Below are 22,321 nucleotides of genomic sequence, written 5' to 3'. Positions count from 1 at the left end.
ATTAAAAAGACCCAAAAACCACCCACCCCACACCACCTCTTTGGGAATGTGGGCGTCGTATTCTTAAAATTGCTTCCTGCTGGGTATGGGCGAAGTTTTCTTTATCCTGAAAGAAAAATTTTAGGTTAATTGTCAAATTCTAGGAGAGGTAACTATATCCTTCATTATCCAGTCTGTGTATAATGCCAAAGTTCAGGGTTTATCTCAAGTCCTTATTCAAGTAGTCTTTGAGACTGGATCATCTCAGCTAGTCATCTCAAATTTGCTCTGAGCACCTTGTAGTTCAAAGCTGATCTATGGATGATGTTTGTCAGCTTAATGATATTATTATTGTCCACGTGGGATTGTTGTTGTTGTGGGGCCCCATCTTCTTTCTGGAGACTTCAGTTGATGTTAGGCCTGGCCGTGATTTCCTGCAGAAAACTGATAAGAGACTCGAACACAAAAACATATATATGCAGCTAGCCTTTTTTCTAGAATTAGTAGTACTCTATGTGACCATTCATATCTTAACAAAGTTTAAAATGTATATATATATTAATCTTGTAAATTTTGATATAAAATTTTACTTTGAGAAAAGTTTAAAGAATCAGAATAGAATCAAAGAGTTGAGATTAGTAATAGAATAGTCCCTTAATTAATTTTGCTTTTGTCCTGTACCATAGCAGAAGATGGCTCTTATTCTGGCATGATACAGGGAGTTTGCATTTTCCTTTTAACAACATGCTTGATTTTAAAGAAGGAGAGAGCCATTCTCCAACTCCAAAGTCAGCTTTAAATTTTAATTGAACTGGGACTATTAGAAAACCAATAGTGTTAAATCTTTAGAGAAAAGCAGAAACAAACATTTAGGAAGACATAAAAATTTTTTAGATAATATATACCCATACACCATTTCACTCTGTTACTTGGGATAGATGATTTGTCCCTTTTCTTCAGTTGTCTCATTTGTCCAGTGTTCTTCAAATTCCTTAACCTTCATTCTCCTAAAAGACAAAAACAAAAACCTTTCCCCAAGACTAATTTTGGGGATGTTTCCTTTTGACAAGTTATTATCTGATTAAATGAAAAGGCATGTGTTATTGATACCAGTTAGTTTAAATTGGATGTTCATGCTGGTTGATGAACTATCACCTCCTCTAATTAAGAGGTCTCTCTTGTTCAAATCGAACCTTTATCAATTTTGATGGTACCCACAGCTTATCTTCTCCTGTAGAAACAAAAGCAAAACCTCGTCCCCAATGTAATACATACCCTGGTTTCCATTCTGAGGTCAGCACATCCTTAAAGTATATAGGCTGATTTAATTCTGTAGTTTTTTCTATTATCCAATGTCTCTCTGCAGCTGTTGTTCCTTTCTCATTGGCATTCAGAAAATTCAAAGTTAGAAGAGCATTATGCAGTCTATTTCTGGGGGTTTTTGTTACCCATTTCTGTTTATTTAGCATATCCTTTAGAGTTCTGTTTGATCTTTCTATAACTGCTTGACCTGTAGGATTATGTGGTATGCCTGTAATATGCTTTATATTGTAATAAGCAAAAAACTGTTTCATTTTAACAGAGGCATATGATGGAGCATTGTCAGTTTTGATTTGTGCAGGTATACCCATGATGGCCATAACTTCTAGCAAATGAGTGATTACAGAATCAGCTTTTTCAGAACTCAAAGCAGTTGTCCATTGAAATCCTGAATAAGTATCGATAGTGTGGTGTACATATTTCAATTTTCCAAATTCTGCAAAGTGAAACACGTCCATCTGCCAGATTTCATTTCTCTGAGTACCCTTTGGGTTACATCCTGCTGGTAATGGCGTCTGATTGTAGAAGGAACAAGTAGGACATTTCTTTACTATTTCTTTGGCTTGTTGCCAGGTTATGGAAAAATCCTTTTTTAAACCTTTACTATTGACGTGATGTTTTTTATGAAATTCTGAGGCCTCCAGCACATTTCATACCAATAATTTATCAATCTCATCATTGCCTTGTGCTAGAGGGCCTGGCAGACCAGTATGGGATCGAATGTGAGTTATATATAAAGGATGATTCCTTTTCCTGATTGTATCTTGTAATTGAATAAATAGTGAAGTTAATTCTGAAGCATCAGGGATAAATTCTGCAGTCTCAATATGTAACACCACTCTTTCAGCATACTGAGAGTCAGTTACTATGTTGAGAGGTTCTGAAAAATCCATTAATACCAACAGAATAGCATACAATTCTGATTTTTGAACTGAATTATACGGACTTTGAACCACTTTACTTCAATTTTCTGATTTGTAACCTGCCTTTCCTTCTTTGTTGGCATCTGTATAAAATGTACGAACTCCAGATATGGGTTTTTGCCGTACAATTCGAGGCAAGATCCAATCAGCTCTCTTTATAAGATCAATTCTATTGCTTTTGGGATATTTGCTGTTAATTTCTCCCAAAAAATTACTGCAAGCTCTTTGCCAAGGTTCACTTTCTGTCCATAATTTTTCAATGTCCTCCTTAGTTAATGGTACGACAATTTCTGCTGGGTCTATTCCTGCTAACTGACGAAGTCTCAATTTTCCTTTGTAAATCAAGTCAGAGATTTTTTCCACATAAGTTTTTAATTTTTTATTTGGTTTATTTGGTAAAAATATCCATTCCAATATAATATCTTCCCTCTGCATTAATATTCCAGTAGGAGAATGCCTAGAAGGTAAGATAACCAAAATGCAATCCAGCTTTGGATCAATACGATTCACGTGTCCTTCATGCACTTTCTTTTCTACCAAGGCTAATTCTTTCTCAGCTTCAGGTGATAATTCTCTTGGACTATTTAAGTCCTTGTCCCCTTCTAAGGTTCTGAACAAATTAGTCAGTTCATCATTTTTTACCCCAACAATAGTTCGTAGATGAGAAATATCTCCAAATAATCTTTGAAAGTCATTAAGAGTCTGTAGTCTATCTCTCCGAATTTGCACCTTTTGGGGTCTAATTTTTTGTAGCTCTATTTTATATCCTAAATAATTAATAGAATCTCCTCTTTGTATCTTTTCAGGAGCAATTTGTAATCCCCAGCAAGGCAAAATTGTCTTTACTTCTTCAAACATTATTTCTAAAGTATCTGCATTTGAGTCAGCTAGTAAAATATCGTCCATATAATGATAAATTATAGATTTAGGAAATTTTTTACGTATCACTTCCAATGGCTGTTGTACAAAATATTGGCACAGAGTTGGGCTATTCAACATTCCCTGTGGGAGGACCCTCCATTGAAATCTTTTAACCGGTTGAGAATTATTATAAGTAGGCACTGTAAAAGCAAACCTTTCTTTGTCTTTTTCTTGTAAGGGTATTGAAAAGAAACAGTCTTTTAAATCAATAACTATGAGAGGCCATCCTTTTGGTAACAGAGTAGGCAAAGGCATCCCAGATTGTAGAGAGCCCATTGGCTGAATTACTTTGTTAATTGCTCTAAGGTCTGTTACCATTCTCCATTTACCAGATTTCTTTTTAATAACAAATACAGGAGAATTCCAAGGGCTGGTTGATTCTTCAATATGCTGAGCATTTAACTGTTCTTCTACCAGCTCTTCTAAAGCCTGGAGTTTCTCTGTTGTTAAAGGCCATTGCTGGACCCATACAGGCTTGTCTGTTAACCATTTTAAATGTAGAGCTGTTGGTGTCTTTGGAAGATCATCAGTTATTGTGCCCTGTTCTTATATAATATGGATGGCTGGTGACCACTCATTAGAACAATATCTTCTAATATTTCTCTCAGTAACATGTGCTAGTTTATGATTTGTTTCTGAGATTGGAGGGATGTTAATCTGAGTATTCCATTGTTGCAACAAGTCTCGACCCCACAGGTTCATAGTTATGTTAGCCACATATGGTTTTAATTTTCCTCTCTGTCCTTCTGGACCTATACATTCGAGCCATCTTGCACTCTGTTTCACCTGAGATAATGTCCCAATTCCTAACAGTTGAACGTTTACCTCCTGAAGAGGCCAAGTTGGATGCCAAAATTTTGGTGCAATTATGGTAACGTCCTCACCTGTGTCTACCAGACCAGACAACAAAACACCATTTATTTTTATCGTTAATTTTGGTCTTTGTTCATTAATAGAAGTTTGCCAAAAAATTTTCTTTATGTTTTCTCCTGAATTTTCTATTCTCTCTGTTTCATCTTCCTGACCAGCATGATTTATTCCAATAGGCATTTGGTTATTTAATCACTCTCCAGAGCAGGCATTTCCTCTATGGCTGCAGGAAAGGTTTGAACTGGATTTGCACTGGGGGCCTGCACGAGGCCCCTCTGGGATTTTCCCGAAGACTGAGGCAAAGGATTACCCTGTCTGTCCTTTGTTGATCTACATTCGTTGGTCCAGTGTTTTCCCTTACCACACCTTCTGCATACTCCAGAAGGAAGGGGCATTCTGTTGCCATAGTTCCTTGAAGAAACATTGTTTCTGGGAATGACCTGTCTACAGTCCCTTTTCAAATGTCCTTGCTTTCCACATCCAAAACATCTAACACTCCTCAAACCTTTTGAAATTACTTCTCCTACCCATGTATCATCATGCTCATCAGCTTCAACATTAATTGTTTCTTTAATCCAATCTTCCATAGGTGCAGATCTTGCCCTTAATGGCCTGATTATTCTTTTGCATGCTGCATTCGATTTCTCAAAGGCCAAAGATTCAATTATTGCCTTACCAGCTTCTGAATCCGAGACCATTCTCTTTACTGCTGAAGCCAGTCTTTGTAAAAAATCTGTAAAAGACTCTTTTGGGCCTTGCTTCACCTTTGTAAATGACTCAGATTTTTTTCCTGGTTCCTCAACTCTGTCCCATGCATTCAAGCCTGCCGTTCGACATAAAATTAGGGTTTGGACATCATATAAACATTGTGTTTGTGCTGAAGCATATTGGCCTTCGCCCATAAGCTGATCCTGGCAAACTTGTATTCCTTTATCCCTCCATTGTTTTTCTATGTTTTTAGCCTCCTCCTTAAACCAAGTCAGAAATTGAAGTCTCCGGCTGGGTTCCAGAACACCTTGTGCAAGGTCCCGCCATTCCTGTGGTACTATCCTATTATATGTTGACCAAGTGTTTAACATTTGCTTTACATATGGGGAATGCATGCCATAAGATACTATTGCCTCCTTAAACCTTTTTAAATCCAACATTTCAATTGGAGCCCAATTATTTTGTGTAGCCATTTGATCAGGCATCTGCTGTACGGTTACAGGATAAATTAAGGGTGACTGTGTGAAAACAGGCTTTCTTTCTGCAACCTTATGATCCTGACTTGAAACAACTTCACTGTTAATTTCTTCTGTCTGAATTTTTACAGGTTTAACAAGTTCTTCTAAAGCTGTTATCCTGGCACTTAAATTGACTATCTTTTTAAATATTAAAATGTGGATTATTATAGTGATAAGGTGCATAATTCCACCAATACTAATATTATATAGTTGTTCCATTGCCAGACTGCCTAAAATTTTGAACAAAAACCAATTTTCTTCCAATGTACACATAAAACCCATTTGTTTTTTAATGTGGAAAAAATTCTCTTTTTGATAGTTTCCTTTAAAATATCTTATATGTTATGACTTACCAAATCTGTGTAGAACAGTAGAAATCCGAGGGGATTTTCAAAGCAGCCACCTAGTGTCCCAGGTGTAAATCCAGAGAGAAAGAGAGAGAGAGAGAGAGAGAGAGAGAGAGAGAGAGAGAGAGAGAGCAAGAAAGCGTAGCTTCCTAAAGTTTAAATGCAGCCACGTGTTCCCTCTTGTACCGAGTCAAGGCTTGGGTCTGGCTTCCTTAAGCTCCGACCACATGCGTTGGCTTTACAGGCAGGGCCCTGTTCGGCAGGGCAACTCTGAGTTGTTTGTAGCACCGGCTTTAAGCAAGCAGGATTTAAGCAAGCAGCTCACCGATAGTCCAGCCTGAGGTCAAGCAGAACTAGACCCAGGCTAAGAAGCCGCTGCTTGGACTAAGAAGCCGATCGCCGCCGCCGTGGCCTCCTGCCGCCCTTGCGGGAAAGCGGACCTGCCGCCAAGCCAAGCAGTTTTTAATGGATTCTTGTCACGTTGGGCGCCAGATATTGATGTAACCAACCGTCTTATTAAATAAGAAACACAGAAACAACGTAAAAGAGAAAGCCGAGAGGTCAGAGCTCAGAGCTAAAATCTCACCCTTCCTCCTGCTGTCCCAGCTTCGCGAAAAGAGACCTACTTCCTGTCGGTTCGTTTTTTTATAGTATGTTGTTCTGCCTTCTCATTAGTTGTAAACCCAAACACATGACTGCCTCGTCACTGTCTGAATGTACAGCCTCCTAGGTCTTAAAGGCATATGTCTCCAATGCTGACTGTATCCCTGAATGCACAGAGATCTTATGGGATTAAAGGCGTGTGCCACCACCGCCACACTCTTGCTATGGCTCTAATAGCTCTGACCCCTGGACAACTTTATTTATTAACATACAATCAAAATAATAATTCAGTACAATTAGATTACCACCACACCTTATGGTTCGTTCTTGACCTTATCAGTGCTCATGTTTTAGACAGAGCTGACAGATTCAGGAATTCTCTCTCTCTTGTCCAGATGGGAATTCCCTTGTCCAAATGGGAACTCTGGGGCAGGATGGAAGCTCTTATCTGGATGGGAAACTGGGGCAGGATGGGAGCTTTTGTCTAGACAGGAAGTCAGTGGTAGGATGGGCACTATTATCCTCTGGTCCAGAAGGGAAGTCGGGGGCAGGATGTGAGCTAGGGGCCGGACTCTAAGTCTCAGGAAGTGGCTGGGGGCAGATGGGCATGGGGGCAGGGCGTGGAGATTACAGGGGCTGCTGGGGGCTTGGAAAAGGGGATCCCTCCCGGTGGGGCTAGAAGGGAACTTGCCTGGTGGCCAGAACCTGGGGCCAAGTTGGGCAGGTGTTCCCAGGAGTGGCTAGAGCTCAGGGATCCATATCAATAAATCTTATAATATAAGACATATGACTGATGACTAGAAGTACTACTCTCTTTTACTGTGTTACATCACTGTCACTCTGGGACCCATATGGTGGAAGGAGAGAACCGTCTTACCCAAATTGTCTTCCGGCCTTCAAATGTGTACCATGGCATGCACAAACTCACACAGACAAATAAATAATTATTAAATCCCTCGGGAAAATACACATAGAGAGGTAAGTTTCTTATTACACAGGAACCACAGGCTGTTTTTCCTGGAACACTTAATGAAATCTTTTCCATTGATTCATTGCAAAAATGCAAGCATATCCTTAGTTCTGCACTTAAAATGATATGCAATAGGTATTACTTCAGCAATTTTTAACTAATAATAAGATCTTGAATGTATATCCTAACAAAGACATGAACACATAGCAAAATGAATCTAAGATGGAGCATAAAACAAAATACTTTAATTCTTTTAAAACATAAATGTAGTTAGATGAAAACCTTGCTTTTCAATTGTCTTGAGAAGAGCTCCTTGCACTGCAAACTTGGAATTCAAGTTTAATTCCCATTTACAAACAGCGTGCACTGATCTGAGTCTAGTACAACACTCTGCATGTCTCTTTACCACACACTTTCCTTGGTTCAGAGTAGGTAGCATAAGGTACAATTTTTTAAATAAAAATTAAAGAATTGAAATAGCTATGAAAAAGAGTTACTTTATTAGCTGAAATGTATATTGGGTTTGCTATTAATGTCATCACACCTTGGTTTGAACATACATACAGAATCAACAGGTGCTTAATAAAGTAAGTAACATACAAGACATGTACACTGTCAAATACTACAAAAAGAACAGAAGAATACCCCAAATAATAAAAAATATATCTATGTGAAAACTATGAAAATCAATATTGCAGCCATTATGTATAAATTGTGGATGTAAGAATTCATATTTATTGCCTAGATTTCAAACACATTTTCTCATGGAACAGCAGTGTTGTAGGACACTGGGCAGAAAAAAAAATCCTATATAAACCCTAAGGAAGGAAACTCGAAATTCAAAAGTTGCTTTCTATTTCCAAGACTGGAATAATTGGGCAAAAGAACTGAGAATTAAAGGAAACTAAAGGGAGAAATTTCACTAAAAATTTCCTACATGTTTCCTGTTCTTAATTATGTGTACTATTAAACTACCTGAGTTTGAGAAAAATTGCTTCAGTTCACTGTTCTGAATTACAAAAATACTTTTATGAATAAATGAGTGTAATTTGTAAGATTTAAATTAATTTTATATACTTCCCAAAAGTTTTTAAATCTGAATACTCTGTTCTTCATAATGCAAGTTTTAATGAAATAAATTATGTATAAATTAATATAAGAAATTTACTGGCTTTGAGTATTTCATTATGTAAGGTCCCCCCTAATAGTCTTATGCAATAGTATTTGTTAGATATATGATACAGATCAAAATGAAAAAGGAATTTTTCATCTTCCTAGAATGTTATATTGGGGACAATTATCTCTGGATTCATTAGTTAAGATTGGTCACTACACAAAGATATGGCATGGAAGTATAGTGGTACCAAAGGTTTTTCAAGAATAAAATTTACACACAAATTATTAAGTTATTAGCATGCATTTGCAGTTTATAAATGGAAATTAAGGCTACATTATATATGTGAGTTCTGTGTGTGTGTGTGTGTGTGTGTGTGTGTGTGTGTGTAGATGTAACCAACCGTCTTATTAAAATTAAAAAACACAGAACCAATGTAAAAGAGAAAGCTGAGAGGTCAGAGCTCAGAGCTAAAATCTTACCTCCTGCAGTTCTCCTAGCTTCCCGATAAAGACCTATTTCCTGTGTGTATGTCTTTAAATAGTCTTTCTGTTCTGTCTTCTCATTGGTTGTAAACCCAAACACATGACTGCCTCGTCACTGCCTGTAAGTACAGCCCTCTAGGTCTTAAAGGTATATGTATCCAATGCTGACTGTATCCCTGAACACACAGAGATCTACGGGATTAAAGGCGTGTGCCACCGCCGCCACACTCTTGCTATGGCTCTAATAGCTCTGACCCCCAGGCAACTTTATTTATTAACATACAATTAAAATCACGTTTCAGTACAAACAGAATACCACCATATGTGTGTCTGTGCTTCTTTGTGTCTGTGTTTCTATCAATGTGCGGTTATATGTGTGAGTATGTTTGTGTGTGTATGTTTACAATTGTGTGGTGTTGTTCCTATGTGTGATTTTGTGTGGGTGTTTGTGTGCCCATGTGTGGCATACATGTGTGTCTCTTTACATGTGTATCCAATGTATGTGCAGGTGTATGCCCTTGAGCATGTGCATGTGTGGAGATCTGAAGTCAACATTAGCTGTCTTCCTCTCTTGCTTTCCACCTAATTTTATTTTTTACTTTTTGAGACAGGTCTTTCACTGAACCTGGATCTTTCTTATTGGATAGGACTAGCTTCCCAGCAAGCCCCGTGTGTCCTCTTTTCTCTTGTCTCCATGCTGCTGAAATCACAGGTGCATGGGATTTATTTGTTTATTTGAAGATCTGAAAAGAGGTCTTCATGCTTGCCTGTCAAGAAAATTGCAAACTCAGTCATGTGCCCTGCCTATTATTTTTATTCCTAACCTAATGCCTAATGGTGACCTTAACATTACTATCCTCATTACCAACTACTGCAAAGTCTGAACTAACTTGAAAACTATCAAATGATATTTGACAAATAATGTTCACCATAATGAAGAGTATATATTGGTAAAAATAAATTTGTGTCAATTCCAATGCTTGCTGACCTTGGCTCAAACACTGAATCCTGGAATCACTTCATGTTTCTCTGTGGGAGCCTGTTGTCAGGTTCCTCGTGACTTTACCCAGCAGGTCCGCACAGAGAGGATGATTAGGACCATGGGCATAAATGCAGGTGTCTGAGATGGTCTGCACTTGGCTTCCCTTGGGGGAAGGTCTTTTGCTCCACCTCTTGGCATTTCTATAAATACCCTGAGGCAGAGACAGTCAGGGCTCCTCGGAATAGGTTCCAAGCCCCCTAGAGGCTATCCTTTATTTTCTATGTGTTCATGTCCACAATCTAAATCCTTCTATCTAGTATTTCCTGCTGCTTGCACTCAAGAAAACTCTGGGGAACTGTGGGGTTGGTGGGTAAACGCCTCACATTTCTCATGACCTGGCAACAGTACAGAGTGCATTTCTTTCTGTTGCAGGTATCCTACGTTTTCATATATCACACCCCTGGCTAATATATAAGCACAAAAGGAGGTTTGAAAATGTGTGTTAATAAAAGTGATTAAAAATTTCTGAGGGAGATGGAGACCCTTCAGAGGAAATGGTGAAAAGCAGTATCTAGAGACAAAAGTTGATTTGGATGACAGAGTACTTCAGGCTCTGCGGAATGACTTAAGGAGTCATTTCAAACTTTATTTTATGATATAAGATACCCCATTAAAATCAATCTCTTTGAAATTGAAACAGCCCATCTAAAACATTATTCACATCCCACAATAAGTACAATTTAGGCACCAAGTTTTTTCCAATTATCAGCTTAGTGTATTTTTCTATTCAGGTTTCTTTGTGTATTCAATCACTTTTGCTTATTCTGAAAATTGGAGATTGCAATATTTATAGTTTATTATGTTAAAAATAAAGAGTTTTTTTTTCAGGCTAGTAGTCATTTAAGTTTTCTTTATAAGCAATAAGTTACGAAGAGAAGCACAATCAGCAGTAGCCTTTCTAGTTGAACAATGCTCTTAAGGAATGCATAAATAAATCACTTTGGACTACAAAAAGAAACATTTCCTTGATGTTTCTCTAATGCTTCAAAAGACAAATTTTCCTTTAGACTCATCATAATTATAAAAATTTTTAGATTCCAGACATACAAAAAAACTGATTATTTTTTGATGAGACAGAAGTTGCATAAGAAAGGTGGGAAAGATCCAATTCAATGTCCACTTCAACAAGAGAAAAAATGAAGCACAAATCTGTATTCTGTTCACTTTTCCTTGGAAGGAAAACAACCCAGCAGAAAAGTTTAAATTTGAATTTCCATGTCTAATTTTGAATTTTATTTGTCTTCATTCAAGACCTACTATGACTCTTAAAATATTGAAATTAATTTTTTTCTGAAGTAAGATGAAATATATAAATTCAAATCATTATCAATGCCATTAATTATTTTTATTTTATAAGTTCCATTTATATGTCTTCGTGGACCATATGGCTAAGGAATGAAAAGTTTCATTTGGTTGTTTTAAGATTTATTGATTTTATTTAAGGTTTCTTTTTTTAATTTTTTATGTGTATGCGTTTTCGACTTGCATTTATGTATGCACACACTCATGGTGTCCATAGAGGGTGTTGCATCCTCTTGAACTGGAATTAGACATTGTTGTGAGCTGCCATATGAGTAAAGGGAATGATGCATTGGACTTCCGTCTGAGCAGCAAGTGCTCTCAACTACTGAGCCACATCTCCAGCTCCACATATTTCGTTTTGTTTGTTTGTTTTTCAAGTAGATATTTTGTGTAGAACATTGTCTTTTTCTTTTGTTTGATCTGTTTTAAAGGATGGTGTGTAATGTACAGGTTTGGGGTTATTTTTAATTCTCAGTTCTCTCTGGTAGTTTAGCACGCAGCGGGTCCTGTTTTCACTTGCTACAAAGTACAAACATGAAATCTTCATCTTGATGTTTCAAAGGCCTCTCAGAACAAGTAGCTAACCTCCTCCTACCTGAATGCAGTAACTTTCGGTATGCATATTTACTTACCAAATACTGACTGGACCCTCAGCTTCTTGACATCTATTTGTACTGAATTAATTTAGATTTAACCCTCCTTTGCATAGGCAATTAATTACAATATACTCTCTAATGAGTATGTTGAATTTTATTTTTTTCTATCCCACTATATTTGATTCATTTGAAGTTTATTTAGGAAACAGCATGTAAATTAAAAAGAATGTAGTTGAGTTTTTAATTTGTTTTCTTTTGTTTTGTTGAAATAAAACATTGCTTTGTGGCCTTGGCTGGCCTGTGACTTTCTTTGTAGAACAGGATAGCCTTTAACTTCTGGTATACTTTCTATCTGTGGCTCCCAGAGTTCTGGAAGTACAGGTGTGAGTGTGTGTGTGTGTGTGTGTGTGTGTGTGTGTGTGTGTGTGTGTGTATGTCATGTGTATTTATGCTGATTTCACAACCCAGATAATAAAAATCTCTTTTTTAAACTTCTTCTGATAGAATTAGTTTATATTTTCTGTTTCCTAAAGTTATGCATCTCACTTGTATAACATGGTATCATATGAAATATGCCACATATGATAGGGACGTACTATGTCAATTTTCTGTAATCTCATTTTCATCATTTTTTTCATTGTACAGATGAGACTTGGTTTTACAGAGATAATAGGTTGTGTACTGACTTTGATTCAGTTTTGTCTTATGCACTGCCCTCTTTACTGACTTCAAAGCCTCTTGCATCTACCAAGGAGCTACTTGCTCTCTTCTGCACTATAATTACCTGATTAAGCAAGATAACATTCCCTACTATTGTATCAGCTACTTTATGGCAGAAGTCATTTGGAATTCATTACTTACAATTGTCAATAGACATAATACTGGAAAAAAGTCTATGAGTGCAAAGACATTTTAAGTTGCCAATGATAACTCATAAATATAAAATACTTAAAAATCTGAAGTTTGTTCATGTAAGTTTAATTTAACCTTGTTAATTTACATACCTATAAAACAAAACTAATTTCATTTTTTTACATGTTACATTATTCTGATGAGAATAAGAGAAAGTTATCAAACAGTGAGCTCAGAATTTCCAAAATAAGCAATTCTATCTTGGTCAGAAGTCAGGAATATCCTTGGTACTCTTAACACGTCTGGAAGGCCTGAAATAGAAGAAATGATTCAGTCAGGACATTGGCTATTCTTCTGTTCTTTCTTTTTGAACCCTGATTTCTTTATAAAGTAACCTAAAAATCAAAGTTGCCTAGAAGCTATCTTGATCAGATATGTCATGGATCCTCAGAGGTGTGCTCTAGAGTATTATACAACTCCAGTTTCATCATAGCATTAGAAAGGCACATCACCATCTCTTGAGGAATCTACAGTTGAGTCAGTTGGACTAATCAATCTACCTCTTCCTAGTTCATACCAGCACTTCAAAGACCATTTTATTCAGTATAATGCCTACTTAGACATAGATAAAAGACCCTCTGCAACAACCTCCCTTAGGGAACCCCCACGTATATCTAGGAAACTTTGTTTAAATAATATTTTTTTAGGCTTTACAGTTTCATCTGCATTCATACCATATATATTGTACATACCAGTTCATTATTGCCTTCCTCCCATTTCCTCTAGTGTCTCCCATGCCATATCTTGCTATTTTATGTTCTTTTTTCTTAAATTAGCCTCCTAAGTCCAATTAACAATGCCCATATTCACACATGTATGTAGCCATCCACTGGAGCATGAGAAACCTACTTTTTCATTGCTTCAAAGGAGAGTGACTTTTCTATCCCCCAAAGCCATCAATTGCCAGTAGTTTCTCTAATAAGGATGAAGCACTAAGGGATCCTCCTCTATCAATGCTGGAATTTTGACAAGCATGATTTTTTGCTGATCTTATGCAAGTAACTATACCTACTATAAGTTGATGCATGTAAGAGCTATATTATATCCAGAAGTCATCATTTCATAGTTACTTTCCTCATCTTCTGGCCTATACATTCTTTCTATCCCCTTTTCTGTGAAGTTCCCTGAACCATGGATTGATGAGGCTGATACAGATGAAGTGTCCACAGATGAGCAATGGGAGTTATTTATACTGGTCATTTTGACTTGTTATTAATCTTCACATTCATAACTCCCCACTCAAAAGAAGTTTCTCTGGCAAAACTTGAGAGAAGCATGTGTCTATAAGTGTAAGTACAAGTATTTGGAATACAGTTTGACAGCATGTCCATTTATCAAAACAGCAATAGTGGTTTCCACTTAGGGCATATGATAACTATAGTCATAGGATATTGAACAGGATACTGTACTAGGCATGAAATGACCAGCCTTGCATCAAGTCTGAAAGGGGTTGGTTCTCCCCAGAACTTCCATGCCACTATTGCATCACCTGGCATACATAACTAAGAGGGTAGTATTTTATCACATAGGGTCCAGTGCTGGGTATGATCATTTATCCCAGAAGCCAGTGTGCATTTTCTGCTACTGTGATAGCCATTCAGCAGGCAGAAAGTTTCCTGCTCAATTCAAGGTTGATTTCTCCACATCATGTGTAAATAAATAGTGTAACTTTAGCAACAGTGTTTTACCATGTGGTTATGGTAGTCAATCAAGAACAACTAAACAGCCTTTGTATATTCAAAAATCTCTGAGATCCCCTTGTTGAATAACTCAAAAGGAGTCATCCCATGCCTGGCAATAAGATTTTTCTTTAATAACCCACTGCTTTTGGTAGCAGCATTGTCAACACATGAAGGTCAATTTTCATTAAAATATTTCTGCTTAAATAAATAAACAAATAAATAAATGGATGGATAGATAGAACTATAGAAAAATAGATTGAACAATAGATAAAATGTCAGATTATAGATTGATAGATTGATTAATATAGATAGATGATAGATTGATGATATATAGATAGATATAGATAGATAGATATAGATGATAGACAGATAGATAGCTTACATACAAACTAATGAGTTTCCATAATATTATTTTTCATGTACCCTTAATTTTTGGCTAACTCACTCCTGTCCTCCCCCCTTACAGCACTCCTCTCTCCACTTAAACCTTCAGTCCTAAGTGATTTTTCCCTTCTTCATTTCTACCTCCTGTGTCTTATTACCCTCTCTTGTAAATTATTTTTTACATACCCATGAGTCTTGATCTTTATAGAAATTCTCACTTGTGAGCTTTCCTTATATAAAATAACTCAGCTTGCTTTCTACCTATAATAAAAGACCTGTAATTCACAATTAATTGTCTATGAAACTCATTCTTAAAGTTCATGGGGCAAAGAATCCAGAACACTGACTCAGGGGATACTTTGGTAAGGGCAAGCATATGGCCTCGCTGCTTCTGAATTAAGCCCACTGAAATGAGAAGGAATCTATTACATTCAAAGACCCTTGTTTACTATTAGCTTAACCCTATTAGTAGAAAAGCTAAAGATCACACAAAAAATCTATTGGAACTTATAGATGAATTCACTAAATTTGCAGCAAACAAACAACATAATAAATTAGTAGCACTTTTACATAATTATGAGAATGAAAAATAATTAATGGATTCATGTTTACCATGCTAAAATAATTAAAATATGTTAGAATAAATTTTATTCAAGGAATTGAACTGCTTGTAAAAACTACAACAAAAACTCTGATTTCTTATTACTTGATAGGCAAACAACACTTGCATATCTTTAATAAGATGCTAGAATTGAGGCTTAGCATTACACAAACTGATAAGATGAAGCATCAATGAATTCAAAACAAAGATACAGGAAAAGGAATATGGCAAAGGAGAGGAGGATGAGGAAGAAGAAAAGCAAAGGACAAAGAAAAAGGAAATTTATTATGAGCTTAACATGAGTGGCAATGGTCCAGTAATATGACCGCATGTTGCTCAGAATGACATACATGTTCTGTCATGAAAGTGTTTACATGGGCTTTGATAACCACACAATACAGAATGTCATAACCTAGTATATTTTACAAAATACATTAATGAGTTGTTTGGTGGGTGAGATATAGCAAAATATGGCAGCCTTTTCTTTGTTCTTAAAATGTTATCTATCACATTTATATCTTTAGGGTTTGTGGAGGTCCCATACCTAGGCTTAATCATGAATTTTTAGTGTTGTCACCCAATAGTCACAAGAACATTAGATAGACATCAAATGATGGTATGTGTGCACACACACACTACAACTATCAAAACAAATAGTAAGAGTTTATTCTGCAACCAAACATGAGAGACAATAACATAGAAACACATTTATTAAGCTTACCTAATTACAATGTTGCAACTTGTTGACAGTTTCATAAATGTTTTACCATAATAAAAAGTTATGAATAAAGTCATTTTTCAGTATATTGGTGGAAATAGTAGGCAGGAAGATGGGGAGATAGCTGTTATAAGACTCAGACTATATCCGATAATTGTTTCTAGGTTCACAGAGAAATACACTGAGACTGATTTCAGGAGAAATATCATTTAGTAATGCTGGTCACTCCCAGAAGGAGAATTTGGGATAGGAGATCCAAAGGCAACTAGAGAACAAAGGGAATTTCTTAGCTTTATAGACTTTAGAAGTAAAAGGGCTTAGAGCAGAGTGGAGGGGTGGCTGAGTTTAGTAGATTAGTAAAGTAACTAGATAGGACACAATATTATAACTCCTAAACCTAGTTCTATTGTCCTATCCTACATTCAGGCTGCTACATGCAATAAGGTTCACAGTTTAGAAAAGTTCTAGATAAGATATAAACCATGGCTACTCCTCTCCTTAGGGGCAGCATCTAAGATCATAGCTTTGTTTCTACATTGCAAAGGAATTAAAATGATAGGAACAAGGATGCTAAGTCACATCTAGAGGTGAGAGAGGAATGGTTAAACCATGAATAATTTGACTCCCAATATAAATATAAATTTTAGCACTTTATGAACAATATAGAATGTTTAAAAATAAATATAACCCCTGCCTAGGAAATTCGCAAGTGATTAAAATTAAGTATTTATTAAAGTGATTAAAGATCCTAAGATAACTTTGGTTATCAACCTGCATCATTCTTTCTCTCCTCAATCATAATATTCTACTCAAGAGAAGTCAAACCATTTAAAGAATTTTAATACATGTGTTGGTTCCTTAGATGGCTTAAATTAAACAGACCTTGCATAAAAATTACATTTTTATGAATGAAGAAACACAGTGGACATGCAAACAAAAAAATCTCCACTAAGAATCAAAGAATGTGATTTTTATGATTATGGATTGGAAAAATGAATATTTTTAAAATATACATACTTCACTAACAGGAAAAATAAAAAATAAACAACATGGAATCACTGAAGAAATCTTGAGAATAAGATCTGATTTCAAAATATATATACTACAGAGCAATAGGAATAAAAACATAGAAATGTTTCATGCACAAAAAGAAAAGAAGAAGAAAAAAAGACAAGAACAATTTTACAGAATTCAGAGTCCAAGGAAACATGTATAAACAATTTTGGATAATAATGTTGTGGATACCCACTAGGAAAAGATAATCTTCATGAAATTGTGCTAAGAGAATAAAGCATTTGCCATAAAAGCATAAAACAACCTACCTTGTGAGGTCACAAGTATAAAAAAAATCAATCCAAAGTCAATTGAAAAGTTAAGAATAAGCCTTGAAACACTGGTGTAGCTGGCCCCACCCATCCCGGAGCCCACTTATAAAACAAACACACTGACTCTTATATTATTTAAACTGCTCAGCCATTAGCTCAGGCCTACCATTGTCTAGTTCTTACCTGCTGTGGATATAGCTCTATATAAATAAAACACTGATGGCCAGTGACCAGACAGGAAGTATAGGCGGGACAAGGAGAGAGGAGAATTGGGGAAACAGGAAGAAGGAGAGGGAGAAATTGGTTAATTTAAGATATAGGAACAGTTAGCAAGAAGCCTGCCACAGTCATACAGTTTATAAGTAATATAAGCGTCTGAGTGATTATTTTATACGTGGGTTGTGGGACTGTGGGGCTTGGTGGAACCTGGAGAGAAGCCCTCCAGCAATACTTACTCTTATACTAAGCCCAATTTTGTTAATCTATATCTTGCCTTGTGCTCTGTGGCTTTACCTGTTGCCTCTACAATCATCCACAGCACTTCCCCTTTTTCTTTTCTTTTTTTTAAAGGAAAGTTTTAACTTTAACAAAGTAAAATTACATATAACAAAACAATTATCAAGCAAGAATTACTGTTACAATATTAAAGAAGATATCTTATCTACCTAATATTTGTGAGTCTAAGGTTTTATATCTAACTTACCTTTTATCATAACTGAGGAAATTATAACTAGTCTTCAACTACATCAAAGAACTCAGAAAGATATAATACTACCTAAGAAATGGGAGAAGGATGCAAGCAACTTTCAGGAGTCTTGAAGAGTAGACCGAGACAGTTGGCAGCCTGGACAATCATCCAAAGTTCTCTTGTAAAGTTGCGGCATCTGTCTTTAGCCCACAGGGCTAGAATCTCTCAGTCATTTCTCTCAGTGTCCTATAGAATGTCTGGCAGTTTCCTCTGCGAAGCAGGAACCTGAAGGACCATTTTGCCAAGCAAAGTTCAGTGGTTACCTTCTTATGGGTCCTGCATGTCCAGTCGATCAAGCAGTCCAGGCAAGAACAGTTTCTTGCCCAAATGGTTATTTTTGCCAAGAAGAAGATAAACTCCATATGGAATGTCTTTGATGTCCATCCTCCTCTCTGAAGTAAGTCGGTGATGCCAGGAGCAGACATGTCTCACTGTCCAGAAAGTCTAAATTTTTAAAACATTTTAAATGCCGTATTCTGTAGGTCTTTGAAGTGTTTGAAGATTACCTACCTAAGTGAATTATATCTATGTATACCTAGAAAACTTAACTAACATGGCTACAAATAGAAGACTAATTATTAATCTCTATTTCTTAATTATCCTTTATAATTTAAATGAGTTACCTAACCATAATACCTCAAATGAGAATAGAAATATATATATATATATATATATATATATATATATATATATATATATATATCTCATAACAAAATTAAGTTTAAACTTGTATCAATAGACAAAATCTATACCAATGTAAAACATTTTAAACATAAACTAAAATCTATACCAATGTAAAACATTTTAAACATAAACTAAAATCTATACCAATATAAAACATTTTAAACAAGTTGTTGCTGTTTAAAAGTAGGTTCATTAATCTACCCTTTCATCCTATCATCTCTATATCCTATATATCTATATCATATCCCCTTTTCTTCTTTAGAAATTGATTGCATTTATAATCAACCTGTTTTAAATAAAAATATTGTTTTTTCTCTGTCCCACACCAGAGGGCTCTTCTGATTTGGGACAAAAGAATCTCTTAACCTTTTCTTTTAGCAATATGCCTGGGTTTAGAGAAGGAGTGATGCCAGGCGGTGGCGGTGCACGCCTTTAATCCCAGCACTTGGGAGGCAGAGGCAGGTGGATCTCTGTGAGTTTGTGGCCAGCCTGGTCTAGAGAGTGAATTCCAGGAAAGGCACAAAGCTACACAGAGAATCCCTGCCTCGAAAAACAAAACAAAACAAAACAAAACAAAACAAAACGAGAGAGAGAGAGAGAGAGAGAGAGAGAGAGAGAGAGAGAGAGAGAGAGAGAGAGAGAGAGAAAGAAGGAGTGAGTCAATTCCATCTCCAAAGCCAGCTTGATATATTTGGGAATTTGGGCGTAGTTTCTCTTACCACTTCCTGCTGGATGGGGGCGCTGTATCTTATGGGGACACAAAGAAAATTTTAGGATTGTAGACTAGTCCATGAGGGTGTATCATCTGAGCCAGTTGCCTTAAAACTGTTTTGGATGTTGGATCATCTGGGCCATGGTGTCATTGGAGACCATTCAGGGGGTCTTCGCTGGTCAAACTTGATGTATCTTAATCTGGAACAAATCCATAGCCTCTGGCTTTCTGTGGAAACAAAAGCAGATCCTCTTTTCGAAAACATCATATCCTTTTATCCAAATTTTGAAGTCAAGGTACCTTTAAAATTTACATATTTGTTTAACTCAACAGCTTTTACTATTAAACGTTTTTCTGCAGTTATAAATCCCAAAGACAACAATATTGAGATTCTCTGTGTATAATCCATCTTTATGTGGCTTATTATTTATACTACCTTTATTGTCTCTTTAAAGACTTTATTTTTAAAAACTATCAATTTGTTTATATTACTGCATATATTCCTTTTTTTTTTGTTGTCTCTTTCAATCCTGTGTACAGTTTTACACACATTGTAAAGCATTTAGTCTTGTTCCATCTCAATCTGTCTTACTGTGAACCTATTGCTTTAAACTGCAGCATTTCTAAGACTGAAATGGGCGCTGTGGCTGCTGGTTCTACCCACCTCAGCTTCCCAAAGTCATAGTGGAACAGTTAACCGGAGCCATGTGTACCATCAACAATTAGAAACAGTTTTATCAAAGTAGCATGTAGCCCAGAAACTTTTTTTTTCAACTAGCAAAAACTATATCCAACACACAGCATAGTGCACAGCTTGGAAACACCTCTGTGTAACATAGCATAGGTCAAGCACACACACAGGCATGTCAAAAACCTGCCATAGAGTAGCTCAAACACACAGGCTGAAGCTAACTTGAGAGAGACAACTAGGAAGCCGTTTTTAGCCCCGTTTTAAATTGGTTATTAAATATTTTCTGGTTTAAGGTGGAAACTCGTTGTGTGCAATTTGTAGCTGGAGAGTTTCTCTGCCAGTCCTGGAGCCCACTTATAAAATAAACACATGGACTCTTATATTATTTAAACTGCTCGGCCATTAGCTCAGGCCTACCATTGTCTAGCTCTTACTCATATACTAAGCCCAATGTTGTTAATCTATATTTTGCCACGTGTTCCGTGGCTTTACCTGTTTGCCTCTACATGATACTCCCTGGATGGCACCTCCCCTCCCTGCCTTCCTGTTCTTTTCTTTTCTCCATTCTGTTAGTCCTGCCTATACTTCCTGCCTGGCTACTGTCCAATCAGTGTTTTATTTATCAAACAATCATCCACAGCACACTGGAGATAATAGAAGAAAGCAATTATACAGAACAATTGAATGGAATAGACTCAAATACAGATGTGTTTGTGTGTGTGTATGTGTGTGTGTGTGTGTGTGTGTGTGTGTGTGTGTGTGTGTGTTTTATATATGTGTATGTGTGTGTATATATGTGGGGGGGGTTGGGAGGCTTCAAAGTACAGGAAACAAATTGCACAAATGTGACTTTTTAAAGTAAAATACGTTACAAAAAACAATCAACAAAGTGTCAAACTACATAAAAAGGGGGCAGTATGTTCAAACAGACTTGAGAAATTCCAAGTTTTCCATTAGAGACAAACTAACTGCATAGGAAATGGACAAACTAACTGCATAGGAAATGGACATCAGACATTGCTTCATGATTCAAGATTCACATGCAAATACCTATCACAAGAGAAGGCACATCAAAGCCACAATGATTATCACTTCATTCCAGTAAGCAGAGCTGTTTTCAAAAGTACAAAAAACCCACCAAGAATTCTGCAAAGTCAATACTGTTTTGATGTTCACAGAAAATGAAATCAATATGTGGAAGATACACACGAACTTCTATGTTTATTTCAGAACTATGCAAATTTGTGAAGATTTCCAATCAATTTAAGCATTGACCAACACATGAAATGATAAGGGCAGAAGATGCACATGCCATGTAACACTCTTCTTCCTTAAAAAGGAATGAAAGTCCATCATTTGAAATAAAAAGTATACACTTAGGGTTCTGGATGTGAAACAAACTAAACAGGGCATGGGAAAACAGGACTATGTGAACTCATAAATATCTATAATATAAAGGAATGTTGAAATTATTGAAATAGCAAGTGGAATGGTGTTCATCAATAGCTGAACATCATAAGGTAGTAGATATGATCAAAGTTTTTCAATGTAAACTAACAAGAGTAAAATAAAACACTCCAGTTCACATTTGTTTTTAGTAAGCAAAATTGGAGTAAAGAAAAAGATATCGGGCCTGGAGAGATGGCTCAGAGGTTAAGAGCAGTGGCTGCTCTTTCAGAGGACCCAGGTTCAATCCCAAGCACCCACATGATGGCTCACAACCATCTATAATGAGATCTGATGCTCTCTTCTGGTGTGCAGATAGACATGTAGGTAGTACACTGTGTACATAATAAATAAATAATGTTTAAAAAAAGAAAAAAATATCAGTTTAAATTTAAGCCTATTCATTCAAAGAGAGAGAAGTTATTGTGTGTAGTTTCCTCAAGAGACTTTGTTGATGTATCCTAGATGGTCCAAATAACAAAAGCACTCAAAAGTACCTTAGACAACCAGTGAGTTTGTTGGGGCTCTTTACAGAAACATAGAGCATCATTGAGAAGACCACCCCAGCAAGTGATGAATCACAAAACTATGTCCCTATATCCCTACACATTAGTAGGCAACATTGCAAGCTTGAGAGTGTCCTCTCCTTGACAACTGTTACTGCACAGATAGCCTTAGAGAGTGGCCCTGTGGCCAAGCTTCCTAAGATTTGGAAGTTGC

This window comes from Peromyscus maniculatus, chromosome 9 (genome assembly GCF_049852395.1).
Source record: "Peromyscus maniculatus bairdii isolate BWxNUB_F1_BW_parent chromosome 9, HU_Pman_BW_mat_3.1, whole genome shotgun sequence".
Taxonomy (NCBI): Eukaryota; Metazoa; Chordata; class Mammalia; order Rodentia; family Cricetidae; genus Peromyscus; species Peromyscus maniculatus.
The sequence above is the reverse complement of the archived record's forward strand: the minus strand, read 5'-3'. Positions refer to the sequence as shown.